Here is a 15,180-nt window from a genome sequence, read left to right as displayed (position 1 = left end):
CCTGGAATCTACTAATCATAAATTATAATTATAAATTACCAGTTAGTTTACAAAAAAGACTTTGTTTCCTTTATTACTAGAACGAATGGGATTCAACAATTTGTACAAGGAGAGCTTCGTGTAAGGATAATTTTAAAAGCATGGTACTTAGTCGGATTTTTTTTTTTTTTTTTTTTTTTTTGTAAAATTAGAAATAAAAAAATTAATTATATAAAATAAACAGAATTTTATTTGTGCTTAATGAGATGTTTTACTTAAAAAAACGTAAGCAGCAAATCTATATTTATAAACAGATAAATTAAATATACATGTTTTAATACCTGGAAGTAAATTCCCGAGAGCGAAACAACACGTACCTCATTTAGTTATTATAATCCGTTAATATACAATCAACGGAAATACTTGAATATTAGAAACCATCCATTTCATTTATTAAAAAAAAATTACAGAATTCATACGATAACAAACAATAGCAATAATAAAAAAAGTTTCAATATCAATGAGAATTATCACCGGCCCGTGCTCATTTAAGTGCGCCAATTTATCTCGACTTTATTTATGCAACTGATGACAGAACGTCCCCAAACACACAAGTCCATGAATGGCAGGTGAATACAGCAGCGAGAAAATTCCACATGCATCATTTTACAATTTGAGTATACTTGAGACGGATATATTTATAAATGATCACATTTAACTTAAAGCCACATCAGACTAATACAAAATCGTGTTTCAAAATAATATCAGGGCACCCCGTTTCCTAACCTCTATGTTCAAACGATACCTATCTGCACTTATTGCTACTAATAGCCCCCTCCATATTTTCTACGCGCCTCCTTAGCTACACTACCAGATAATCCATTCGTTAATGTCTGAAACTAAGGACAACCAGTTTTCTTCTCTAAAATAAAGTAGTTCAGCATCTATGTCAATATACTTGCTTTCTTAATAAACGCGATCTCACTGATACCTAGATATTTTATATTCGCACAGTACAATTTCCCCGGAAATTAGTATTTTTATATGCAAAAATTATTCTGTAACATTTTTTCAGTCTCCTATCTAAAATGAATGATTGAAGACATTTAAACTACACAGAATGCAAATAATAATAATTAAAGCACTATTTCATAATCTACAAGATTGTATTTAGTCAATATCAACTGTTAAGGGGTTATTTAATTTCTCGATATTAAATGATATTGAATATGGCCCACATGAATTCTCGTGGGTAATATTTAACAATTGTCTTCCTAATTATTTTGTTCTGAATTTTTTTACAAGCGCCGTGTTCAAAAAAATGCAGAAAGAAACAATGACTTCATAGAACACCTTAAAACACTGAATCGATACCAAAAATGGCTCAGTGCCAGTTGATGAACTTACTCTCTTCTTTAGGTCGCAAGCTTTTCCAATAGACAAATCATGTCTTCAGAGAATAAAATGGCGCTTTCGATTGACCATGACTAAGAAATTGAAACCTGCTAATAATAAATTATTACTTCAAGTAAGTCCGTTACAACATGCATTCTTCCCCTGATATTCTATCTCAACGAAATACCGTTGTCCCTCGCTAGATCAATAATTCTCGAAAGCACGTCTGCCCTAACTGCGGAACTAAACATGGCACATATAGCAGATAAATATCGAACGGCGTTTCTTACCACAGAAGGTTAGGAGGACCGCAGAAAATATGCCTTCACTTCCACTCTTTATCCACACGATGCAAAATTCCAATATTTCCACTACGTATTGCACTGCATCTATAAAGTGACCTGCATTTTACTGGCCACACTGTTCCATAACCACACTACTCGACAGACGACGATCGTTAGAACAATATTCTGATTCATGTAACTGTACCGACAATAGCGACTCCTAACGGGATTGAGCTACATATGATTGTACAAATAAACAAGACCAGCCTTCGTTATCACTTTAAAAAAAAATAATAAATAAATAAATAAATAAATAAATAAATAAATAAATAAAAAAAAAAAAAAATATATATATATATATATATATATATAGTGTGTATGTGTGTGTGGAGAGAGAGAGAGAGAGAGCAAACAGAAATATAACTGAAAAGCGTTTCAAACAGAAAACATTTCATTATTTACATAATGAAATAATGAGTATTATTCAATGCGATAAAATTTCCCAGTGAACCAAAAGAGAATTTATTTTGAATTACATTTCCTATGTGATGCATTATAAAATAATACACACAAGATTTCTTTCGAAAGACTGCAGTTCGAACAAAAAATAGAGGACAATTAGCATAGGCAAACAGAAGAAAAAAGTGGAAGGAAGGTAATTATTATGGGTGATTTCAATTATGGTAACATTGACTGGAAAGAGGAGAGGGCACATGGGAGGAAGGAATTGGATTTTATGCGGTTATTAAGGGATAACTATCTGCGACAGCATGTAGTGGAAAATACCAAGGGGAAGAGATTGCTTGACATAGTAATTGCAACTGAGAATGTGGCTGTAACGAACATGACCATGTTGCCACCAATTGGTGAGAGTGACCATAAGGTCTTGACTTGGGAGGTGGCTAAAGGAGTGGAATTTACAATTAAGACAGGGTACATGTGGAATTACCGGGCTGGTAAGTATGACAAGCTTAGGTGTGTGCTTGGCTCAGTGCCATGGCATGTAAAACTGCAAGGGCTGGATGTTGATAGTGCATGGGAGGTGGTTAAGAAGTGTTTGCAGGAGGCAATGGTTGACTGTATACCAAGAGCCCGAATAATAAATTAAGTAGGGGTTAAATGGATGAATAACACTATTAAGCTTGGGCTGCAAAAAAAGAACAATTGTGGAGGGAATTTAAGGAGAAAGGTGACCAGCAGGCGCAGGAACAGTATAAAGCTCAGGCCAGGATGGTAACAAGGGTGGTAAGAAAAACAAAAGCGGATTACGAAAGAAAATTAGCCATGTAGGCTAAAGAGAATCCCAAACAGTTTTTTTTTCAATATGTTGCAAGTAAAAGGAAATATGTTCATGGCAGAATAATCTTAAAAAATGCTGAGGGTAGGGAGGTAACCGAATCAGTCGATATAGTGGAATTACCGAGCGAGCACTTTGCAAGCGTATATCATCCGCGTGGTGACATTGCAGGAATGAAAGAACCAACAGCTTATACTGGAATTGTGATGAATGAAGTAGAGGTAACTAGTCTATTACAGAACCTCAATGTCAATACATCTGTGGGATTGGATGGTATACCAGCTCGTGTCGTACGTCAAGCAGCTAAAGAATTTTCAGTGCCCGTGACCATTTTGTTTAATTTGAGCCTAGGGTCTGGGTCAGTCCCAACGGGGTGGAAAGAGGGGAAAATAGTTCTGCTGCATAAAGGTGGTTCCAAGGCGGCTGTTGAAAATTACCGGCCAATCAGCATGACAGGAATCATTATCAAGGTCTTGGAGAAAATATCAAGGTCTTGGAGAAAATAGTCAAGAGGAAAATACAAGATTGGATAGAAGAAAATGGGATACTGTATCGGGGACAGCATGGTTTTGTGAAGGGTAGGTCATGCCTCAGTAACTTGCTCACGTATTATAACACAGTGACAGCTGAACTGTATAAGGGTAATGGGTTTACAGTGATTCTGCTGGACCTTGCTAAGGCCTTTGACAGGATACCACATGGAATTCTAATCAGTAATTTGCAGCATATGGGGATGGATATAGGGTTGGTGAGATGGATAGGAGGGTGGTTGACAGAGAGATATCAGAGAGTGGTTTATTCAGGAGTAGAGTCCACAAGATGGCCTTTGACTAGTGGTGTGCCACAAGGATCTGTTCTTGGACCACTGCTGTTTAATTTGTTCATTAATGATATAGGAAAGGATCTGAGAGGAACAGTTCATTTGTTTGCGGATGATGCAAAGATGATGCGGATGAAATAGTGAATGCAGATGATGTCAAAATTTTGCAAGATGATTTGGATAGATTGGAGGTCTGGGCTAAGGAGAATGGATGTCAATTTCATGTGGCAAAATGTGAGGTTATACATTTTGGGGTGAAAAGATTAGCAGCAGTTTACTACATTGGTGGAACTGTACTCCAGGAAATTGATGAGGCACGAGATTTAGGAGTGTTGGTGGATGAGTTGAAGTTTAGGGGGCACATAGCAAAAGTGGCCAAATCAGCTCATCAAATTACTTGGTTGCTGAAGAATATGTTGACAAGCAGGTTATTGTTCCTCTGTATCGAGCCTTGATAAGACCCCATCTCGACTACTGTGTCCAGATTTGGTCACCTAGGTTTCTTCTTGATGGGGAGGAGGTTGAGAGGATCCAGAGGCGAGTGACCAAGATGATAGCAGGTCTGTGGAATGAACCTTATGAGAACAGGTTGAGGATTTGTGGGTTGCAAAAATTGGTTGATAGGCAGAGGAGGGGAGATATGATTGAGACATTCAAATTACTGAAGGGTTTCTATAAAATTAATTCAGAAGATATTTTTGAGAACAGGGCTGGTTGTGGGAGGACTAGGGGACATCCATGGAAACTGGGCAAAAGTGTGGTTAGTAAAGGTGTTAGAGCTGGGTTCTTTACTTTTAGAGTGGTGAATGAGTGGAATGGGCTGCCAGAGTCTGTGGTGGATGCTGTGATAGTGAATGAGTTTAAGGCGAAGTATGATAGATACTGTATGAATGTCAAATAGTTGTGATGAATATGATTTGGGCCTCCCTCGATGAGTCTGACTCCCTGGAGTTGCCCGTAATAATAATAATAATAATAATTACTAACAATTTCAGCTACTGCGTCCATAATAAAAATTCATTCAAAATTACTTAACAGAATCTCAAAAAACGGATGCTGTTGCTTAAGAAAGATCAATACTGAAAAACAGCGACATATGAACGCCTTTAATATAGAAAATACTATTGTGGGCGGTAAATGGAATAGTGTGTATTCAGTGACGTGTATTCAGATTTGACATTAGAAATCTGAATACACGACATGTTTCATATTAAAGTACTCATATTCAGAGGAATCTTTAGAGAGAGGGGGAAGGGAAGGAGAGACAAAGAGAGAGGGAGGGAGAAAGAGAGAGAGAAAAAGAGAGAGAGAGAGAGTGATATAAAAACCATATCACATATAGGTGACATGATATAACTGTCAAGAAGATCCAGATAATATCAGTGGAGGTGGTGTTCAATGTGTTGACTTTTGCACAGGACCAATAGCTGACACCGTCATAGTAGAGTCTAACGCAGAACGCAACTGATCTGTCGAAAGGTTTCGCAAATAATGTGCGATTTTGTCTTTCAGATAAGCCAGGTGAATAACTTTGACCTAATGCACAATGCTTTTGAGGTAATCGCTGTAACTTTTGGACGACTGATTACTCTAACCTCTGGGGGGTTCGCCAATTGCTCTATCGCAGTAACTGGTTCGGGCACCCTCTTTGTTGCAGTTGCATGATGACGAAAATATTCACAATGTCCGATGAAGCGCCGCCGTGACCGTACAGGTTACATATCTGGTTCATACCACATTACGGCTCACGATTTATGCAAATTTCACAATCCTTTCTCACTCACAGCGATATATTTCCGCTATCCATCATTTTGGAACGAATTTTTTGATTGTAAAAATCTCTTCTCCCTGATCTGGTTAGGTTACTCAACAAATTTCTTGGTTTTTTTTCCTACTATTGGTCGTCTCTGAATAGGAGCACTTTAATTTGAAACACCAGGTATATAACACACAGAAGTGATATAATACAAGCATTATAGTAATAATAATTAGCAGTAATACAACTAATAATTTAAGACCTGTATAAATAATAATACAGATATATTGGGCTACAGTTACTATAAAATGATTACATAAATACTAATAAGTTAAATAGAGAACAGGATATAAGAACTTAAAAATTAATAGAAGAGTAAAACCGGTGTACAGCGTGTGCAACCCAGCGTTTTACTCATATGTTGGTTACAGCAAAATCTTTTATTTCATATGATCTGATCTTTTCTCTCATGTTACACACAATATGACATGTCCAGGAACTTGGCTACTTAAACCTGCTTACTGCTTACAATAGGGTAGTGAATCGCATTGGCGTTCTTTGTTGTGTTCGAACGTTGCATGTGTTCAGACAGTTTGCCTGTTTTGTGGAATGAAAAACCCCAGTATCGTTGAGAGAAACCGCTCTTTCTCCGTGTCAGATCGGCTAACTCACCTTCAATTGAAATGTCCTTATGATTTTGGGATCTAGAAGGAATTTGAACCCAGGTATTTTGCATTATCATTACTGACTTATGTACAAAGGCTTTGCTATTTAAAAAATTAGCTAACGTCTTTTATTCCCGTACAGGGAGTAGGCGAGGCCATTTTAGTTCTATCTAACTTTTGGAGACTAAGGGGACTTTCGATCTCTAGCGGTAGCCAGTCAGAGATAGCTAGCCCAAGACTATCACTAATTATAAATGCTCTCTGGTGAAGAGAGGCAGCTGAGAAGTGCTGCCATCTCTTCATCCCTAATCCCAATACTATCTTTTTACTGTCTGAAAATAATATGTATTCTACAGTCTATTTTCTTGAGTTTACGGGATGAAAAACCAGTTTGCCTGTGCCAGAGATCGTCTAACTCGGGAACCGGTCGAAAAAAAAGCTTAGTAAAAAAGTCCTCTAGTCGAAGACTCGAATAGAACTTACGACACTCTTTCTTTGTATCTAGCGTCGTGAATGGCACATGTCACTTCCATTGAGCTACACAGGTGCTTTGCTATTAGAAAAGGGAAATTAAAAATTTGACTTCTTTCATTTTCATAAGGAAGTAAAAAGGCCGTTTAGCACTAAATTCATGAAACTGGCCTTGCAAGCCGAAAGGTACCAACGATACATGCTTAGCTACAGAGATTCTGCTATTTTAAATAATAAATAATAAATCTCCTTCCTTTTATTTACCCACAAGAGAAGACAACAGCGTTTATCCCTAATTAACTTTATGTTACTGGTAAGCAGCCAGCTCCACCCTTAGCTGTCAGTGATTGCTTCCCCGAGGGCATTAACAATTATCATAGTATCCAGTTCGGAGAGAGCTGATAGCTGCCATCATTTCATGGTCCATAATAATAAGGCTCTCGCTCTCTCTCTCTGAAATAGCATTACCTGTTTTTTTTTTATTTGAGATGGTTGGTATTAAAAAAACTCAAGTTATTTGGAAAAACCCTACTGCCCATTCCAAAGATGAAGTAATTCAGGAACCTGCTGAAAAACACCCAGAAAACTTCCTCTATTAGGCGACTAAAATCGCACTTATAACAATCTTTTTTTCTGGATTCTAGCAATATGAAAGCAAATGCCATTTCCGGGTAGCACATCATGCCACTAACACCTTTATTTCCGTTATCAGCATTAGGCAAGAACGTTTCGCCCTTTCTAACTTTTGGAGTCTAAAACGAAGTTCAACTTCAAGCCATAGTAGCCAATCACAGATATCTGGCCCAAGATTATCAATAATTATAAACCACATCTAGTGAAGAGATGGCTGACAAGTGCTGCATTCTCATTGTCCCTACTTGCAACACTATATATTTATCGTCTGCGATAGTGTGGATTCTACATTAGATTTTTTGAATTAACGGAATGAAAAGCCCTAGTTTCTGGGAGGAAAAAAAACCCACTTCACCATGCCACAGTTCGACTAACTCAGGAACCGGTCGAAGAAATGCTTAGAAAATAATCCTCTTTGGGAAGCCAAGCAATGTGAAGTGCAACCACTGCTGGAACTGAGCAACACAAGCATGGCATTAAAATAAATAAATTCATGAATTAAACAATTAGTAAATAGGGTACAACTCCTGTAGTTTGCGTTGAAGTTGGAAAAAATTTGGTAACATAGTGTAAAATAGGAGGATAAATAGTTTGGTAGAATAGGGAACAGGTGATGCCATTTTACCACTATCTAACTGTTTGGACACTAAAAGGCAGTGCAACAAGTGATAGGAAATCCCAGATAGCATATGCCAAACTCTCACTAATTATATAATCAGCATCCAATGAAGAGAGGCAAACAATTACCGCCATGCAGTTGTTCCGAATATTGACATAACATATTATTGTCTGAAACAGTGTAGATTCTGCAGTCGATTTTCAATTTATGTAACTGACAACCCAGTTTTCTGAGAGGAAAACCTTATTGCACATGCTTGAGACCAATTAAGTTGAGAATTAAGCAAAGAAAGCATTAGAAAAAGTTTCAGTATCTGGAAAGTAGATTCAAACTCAATTCCTTCCTTTAGGAGAATATAGGCAGTATCACTGTCATGCAGGGAAAGAAAAATCTAAGCCAACAGCGCCACTACAAGTAAATAGGGTTTTTGAGTATCTTTTTCAGTACCTCTGCAATAATGGTATCCTTATCAAAAGCATGAAGATGGGTACTGCCTTTCATAATTATTCCACTCCATGAGAGAGAGAGAGAGAACCCTGTCTCCAATATAAGTGTCCCTTTCTCTGATGTTGAGGAAAGTTCTACATTACTCATTCTCTCCAGATTAATTGACGTCTAGAATCTGTTTTTCAGCTAAAACAGAACTCAGAGAGAAATATACCCCTTTTTTGAGCTCCATGTGATATATGCATGGCACTAGATTGTATAAACTTTGGCGGTGGTTTTCCGATAATACGATACAATCCACTGATTTACTTGCATAGAACCGATTTGAATCAATCCTTATCAACACAGTCCAGTTGAAAATGTTTTCATCTGTGACCATAGCAACTTCAAGAAACAATTGGTGATAGGGCATCCTAGGGATGTCTTGCTGTTAGAACCTTGAGCTCTTCTTGTAAATTAATGGTTCCTGTTTCCTGATACTGTGTCTATAGTATAGGGATGAGAGTTCCAAAGTTCCACCTTCACATGCGACCATCAAGCTTCAAATTGTTTAACAGCTTGCTGTGTTGATTGGATGAGCCTCCATATCACAGTTCTAAATAGCAGCTGGAAGTAAATGGCACTTAAGATTTTTTTACCTAAGGGAATAATTTCAAAATACTAGGGAATGCATCTCTTACTATTCTGGTATGTGAGTATCATGCTCAGATAGCAGTTATTGAAAAAAATCAGTTAACTCCTTTCATTCCTTATAGGGAGTAGGCGAGGCGATTTCAGCCCTGTCTAACTTTTGAAGGCTGTGTAGGCAGTTACAATCTCCACCAGTAGCCAATAAGAGACAGCTGGCCCAAAACTATCACTAAGTATAACCGGCAACTGATGACAAGACTGGTGAACAAGTGCTGCAATTTCACATGCTCAACCCCTAAAATTATATACTATTATCTGAAACTGTGAGTTAAACGGTCGATTTTCTTGAGTTTACGGGAAGAAAATACTCGAGTTTCTGGGAAAAAAACACGCTTGCCTGTGCATGAGATCGATTAACTCAGAAACCGGTCGAAAAACTGCTCAGAAAAAGTTCCTCCAGTCCACGACTAGACTTGAACTTACTTCAGGTGGTTTAGTGCAGAGGATGCAACTCTCTTCTACTAAGCTACACACGCATTACTTATTGTAATACCTATACTAATATGTATATGTATTACAATAACTGTATGTATTACAATAACTGTGCTATCTAAAGGCCTTGCCAAGAGGAATAAAAGGCGTCTCTTCTTTTTTTTTTATTTGGAGGATTATGTAGCGTTATTTGCTTTCCAACTCGCAAATGTAAAGTTAAAATCTTCAGCCTTACATAATCTCATTTCTCAGAATATAGCAACAATGTGACCTGCAGGTTCTTAAAATAATTTCCTTGGGTTGTAGATAGAGGTTTCACTACCACATGGTACTAGTATGCCATATATTTAGAACCTTTTTCAAGTGGAAATATTTTTAAAAACCCGTTCAATGTTAACTACATAATATTAACTTCTTTGTAAGAGTTGGTGTATAAAATCTCTCATGATATGACTGTAACTGATCACGTTCTCTTTTACATATATCTCTAAAGAGTTGCACTTAAAGAAATGTTAAATTTTTTCTGTAATAATCTTATATTTGTAAAAAATTAACTACAAGCCTTTGTTAAAATCATGTGGTGCATGATTGGCAGGATATTCTAAATTGTGATTTAGCTTAAGTGAAGTAAATTAGAACTAAGTTTGAATAAGAAAGAATTGAAAATAACAAAGAATTGTAATAAACTGTATATATGTGTTAATGTGAATCAAACAGTAAATATTCCTCTTTGATTTGATTATATGGTTTGTGAACAACACGTTGGACTGATTCTTGCACAATCTTGAAAAATTCGAACCTGTATAAGATAAAATTTAGGTGATCAATAATCAAGCCACGACTAATTAACAGTGAAGATTAACATAAGCGGGGAATTCTAATAATATCTGCATTGTGTTTAGTTTAAAATCTTATAATCTCACACTCAATACATAGTCTAACTGGTGCAAACGTATAACAGCTAAATTTGTTAGACTATAGGGCGTGAGAAATAAAATCTAGTAGAAATAAACAAGTGGTGGCAGTCGACCATTTACAATTCGCGAAATTTAAAATAAAGAACACAGAGGCAAAGCGGGTTGAGAAATACAAAATACAGAACGTAATATGATAGGTGACCCTTTGTAGCTCAGTGGGAGTGGGGTATTTGCATCCTCCACGCTAGACTGCTCGAAGATAGACTGAAGTTTCAAGTCTAGTCACACAGTAGATCTTTTCGTGATCATTTCTTCGACCAGTTAGTCAATCTCTGGCACAGGCAAGCGGGATTTTTCTCCAGAAACTTGGGCCTTTCATCCCATAAACACAAAAAAATCGACTGTAGATCGCACAGTTTTTCATACAATATATTCTGGCAATAAATGCTGCTATGAGATGGCAGCATTTGTTTGCCAGTCTCTTCATCTGTTGCTGCTTAAAATTAGTGATAGTCTTGGACCAGCTATCTCTGATTGGCTACCAGTGGAGATTGAACTATCTCCCCCGTCTTTGAAAGTTAGATAGGGATAATATAGAGCTTACTCCCTATGAGGGAATAAAAAGCGTTAGCTGATTTTTTTAAAATTACATCAGGTGGTGTGTTTTTAGTCGTTTAGCTACACTATTTTGGTATGAAACTGGCAATTCACTTTGAACTGAAAAATTGTATAAGATTCGTCGTGTCCTCGGAGTTTCAAACCCTGGTCCTTCAAACAGATGAGCACCGTCGACATCAACTTATCTACAGAGAATGTTATGTAAAAACGTAAAAAAAAAATAAATCCTGTAATACTTTTTATACTGCAAAGGAAGTATAAAAGGCCGTTCAGCTCCATCGAACCATATGAAATGGTTGGAGCTAGTCTCCACTGTTATCCTTCACTAACATCTGGCAAAAGACTATGATTTTCATATGCATCCGGTTTTCAGGGAATACTGCAGATAACTGCCAGCATGTCATGGGCCCTGACCCGATCACTATAAATATCGTGAATTCCCGCTATTTCAGACAAAAGTAGCGACTTTGGTGATTAAAACCTCAAGTTTCTGAGACACAAAACCTGTGCTGAGGACCAAATGAAATAAGGTCTAGATATAGTTTCTCTAGACAACGACTAGAATCGAACAGTCTTTCTTTTGCTCTACCATAATGCTAGCATGTGATACTAAAATTGAAAGACAAACCTATAAGTTCTATTCAAGCTTACGACTAACAAAACTTTTTGTGGCCTTTTGTAGGTTCCCGAGTTAATCGTCTTTGGAGCTCAAGTAACTCAATTTACTGATTACTGTTTATAATAGGTTAACATCTATCTAGAGTCCATAGTCACTATCAATGTGTATTATGTTTTCTGACCAGTTTGCCTGTATCGAGGATTGAAAAATCTGAGATTTCAGGTGTAAAGACTTTACTACCACCATATTGAAACTATCTAATCCACTTTCACCTGATAAAGGGATTTTATGTCCTAGATAGGATTGAAACCCAGATATTTTTCAACCACAGGACACCATTGATACTGACAGAGCCATGGAGGTTGGATTAAGTAGGTGGTTATGATCAGCACGTGGAAGAACTATATATATATTGGCAGAACCAGTGCATAGTATTTTTTTTTTGTGTGCGCGATTAATGTTCGGCGCCTTTCCAAAAAGTTTTTTTGAATAAAGTGTGAATAAAACGAATAGGAAATGAAAAACAAACGAAAACCACTTTACAGTATAATGTTACCAACGGATTAGTCCTGCATACAAAATTTTTTCAAGTTATATAAATTTTCAAATAATATAAAATAGTAATATAAAGTTAAGAGATTTATTCAAATATTCTTTACATTAATTTTGCTAAAAGGGACTCGTCTGGCTTTCATTTTAGCGAAATCCTGTCGCAGTACATCAATGTTGATGACAGACTGAGCAATATTACTTTCAATTGAAATTAGTGCCAAATCATTTAGTTTTTCTTGACTCATGCTTGATCGCAGGTAGTTCTTTATTAATTATAATTTAGAAAATGTTCTCTCTCCCTCTCCCTTAGCAACTCAAACGGGCAAAGTCAATAGTATTCTCAATGCAATTAGTGAAGTTGCCAAGAGTTCTTCAAGGTTGTTGTTATAAATCCACTTCAAAACCATTTGTGTATTATTTTCTTCAATTTTTCTAGATAATAATTTCAGCTCTATTTGCAGTTATTCTGCTTCAATGTCCTTGTTTTCTTTGTCACTTAATGCTTTTTCTAATGATCTACATATTTCTTCCAATTTTTGGTCTTCCATGTTATCACATTCTGTAATGTTGTACAAAAATTCAAAGGGCTCCAAAACGCTCCTTCATTGAAGTAATTGCTGTTGTGAACAAAATGTCGAAAAATTTGGGTTTGAATTTCCTTTTTGCATAAACGGGCTCCGGGATATCTGGTTCCACGTCAAAGAATTTCTTTTTCTTTCAGATCCGATTATTTAACTCAGAACAAAAATCGTTTGTTAAATCAGCATCTATTGCGATGCATTTTGCTTGGGAAATATAATTCTCGAATGAATCTTCAGAATTACAGGAAATGGGAAATTCAGTTGTCCTTTTCAACGCAGTTGCTGCTGATTTAACATTCATGCTTTGTGATTGTAACAACTTGCTTGTACATTTGATTTCTGTAAGTACGTCGTGCCAGATCATTAATCCACAAATGAATTCAAAACTATCTAATTTTGATGCGATTGATTCCGCTGTTATACGTGTAAGCGAATATTTTTCCAGTTGAACGAATTTTTTTAATGCCGAATAAATACCTTTCAATCCGGTCTTCAAAGCACTAACGGCATTAACATAGCTTTCCCATCTAGTATTGCTTAACGATTTCACTGTCAATTTACAACACATGGACTGAAAAATATGCCAACGCTTTGTCGATCCTGAGAAAAACTTGTAAATTATTTGAATGGTTGAAAAAAAAATTAACAATTTCAATAGCTTCATTTACTGCATCAACGACTAAATTTAAGGAATGGCACACACATGGAATGAAAAAGGCTCTTGGGTTGATATTTGCAATTTAAGACTGCACATCGTTTCTTTTACCTCGCATGTTGGCTCCATTGTCGTAGCCTTGACCACGAAGATTCATAATAGATAAATCACTTTGTCTCAAAGAATTTAAAATTTCTTCGGTCATCTTTACTCGTTGTTTCTACAACGTTAATAAATTCCAAAAAAACTTTCTTTAATTTCCACATTGGCATTGTGACCCTCAGCTGCTTTTTCGATGTGGTAACGCACAACAATGAACATCTGTTCTTTAACTTTGATCAGGTGTACAATCCACAATAATTGAGAAATACATTGCATTTTTTCCCATGTCCAAAATCTTATCCTTTGTAGTTTTGGCGATCAATAAAATAATTTCCTTCTGGATATCTTTTCCCAAGTAATGAGTCTTGTGTGGATTTTCTTTTGCTCGTTTTACGTTTTTCTAAGAATGGATCAAATTTTGAGAACAACTCGACCAACTTTAAAAATTTACCATTATTTTCGGTGAATAATTTTTCTGAAGACCATCTAAATACCATATTTTCTGAGGCCATCGTTAAAATAATTGAAATTATTCTCTTCAGCACTTCATCCCAATGTTTTACTTCACTCAAATGGAATTTGTTCATCAAAGAATCAACGGTTTGACCACCAGAAAGTCGTTTTTTTTTTAACTCAATCCACTTTCCATAATAATCAAAATGCTGAGTGCTTCGTTCATGTTTCTTTAAAATCGACGTCATGTGTCTCCAATCATCTAAGGTAAATTCATCACTACTAAATATTTTCAGCGAAAACAGAACACTATCTAATTTGGTTGAATATACAAGCCATGTTCTATCCACTAATTCACCATTTGCTGTTTTTCGTTGGAAATATGTTTTGCTAAATGATCGCCCAACACTGTCTGAAAAAGTGTTTTTTTTTAGAAGCCTTCAGTTAATCTTTAAAATGAATTAGAATCATTTGACTGAGCAATAGATCGAATGGTCTCTTAGTAAGCTAATTGGACTTTTTTTTTTTTTTTTTGTTAATCAACTACAATGAGGCTTTCAACATCCAGTAACCTTGACCAAAAACGGGATATTTCATGCAATTTAAATATTCCAAGAAGAGTGCAAACCCACACAGGACAGTCAAATGCATCTATTATCTCAGCATGTCAGTAAAATAAAGTCGACTTTCACAAAATATGCCAAGCATCTGAAGAATTCCTTCTGCAAACCAAAAACTTTATTTTAGGGAAACAACAGGTCATCAACAAAAAGAACTAAGGTTGTGCTTTGATTATCCTGAAAAGCAAACTCCCCACAAAAAAATGAACTGATTTAGTTATATATCTTATGAGTACTGCAAGAACAAAATGAGAAGAGTTTACATGTTACACATGTGAATGCAAAACTGTATGGCTTGCTGAGAAGGAAATGACAGAAATAATTTATTTCTTACATATAATGTATTAGCACTAAAAATAAATGCACAACATTTTCTTTAAAATGAAGTTTGGTCAAGATTAATTACTTCTTATTCATAACACTAATCAGACATCATTTCGCAGAATGCTTATGATTTCCACACTTGTATCAATTTTCGTTATCATAGGGATAACTTGTAAATCTTATGTAAGACAGTGCAAGAAATATATAATTATTGAAAAGGTTACCAGAGTACTTTGAATTTTAGGCGTATC

The 15,180-nt window shown here is 36.1% G+C and overlaps 1 protein-coding gene across 4 annotated transcripts in view; it reads right to left on the bottom strand.

The window, feature by feature from the left end:
* Positions 1 to 1,834, bottom strand: part of LOC150102782 (cell adhesion molecule 2-like) — a 150,792-nt gene extending 148,958 nt beyond the window's left edge. For all 4 annotated transcript variants that reach the window (XM_090399778.1, XM_090399781.1, XM_090399779.1 and 1 more), the window contains exon 1: positions 1,665 to 1,834. The gene's annotated coding sequence lies outside the window, so the exon portion shown is untranslated. The remainder of the gene's footprint in view (positions 1 to 1,664) is intronic.
* Positions 1,835 to 15,180: the final 13,346 nt, after the last annotated feature.

The sequence above is a fragment of the Typopeltis vanoorti genome, chromosome 10 (genome assembly GCF_054136105.1).
Source record: "Typopeltis vanoorti isolate ZY-2024b chromosome 10, IOZ_Tvanoo_1.0, whole genome shotgun sequence".
Taxonomy (NCBI): Eukaryota; Metazoa; Arthropoda; class Arachnida; order Uropygi; family Thelyphonidae; genus Typopeltis; species Typopeltis vanoorti.
This window is presented reverse-complemented; position numbering and strand designations above follow the sequence as displayed.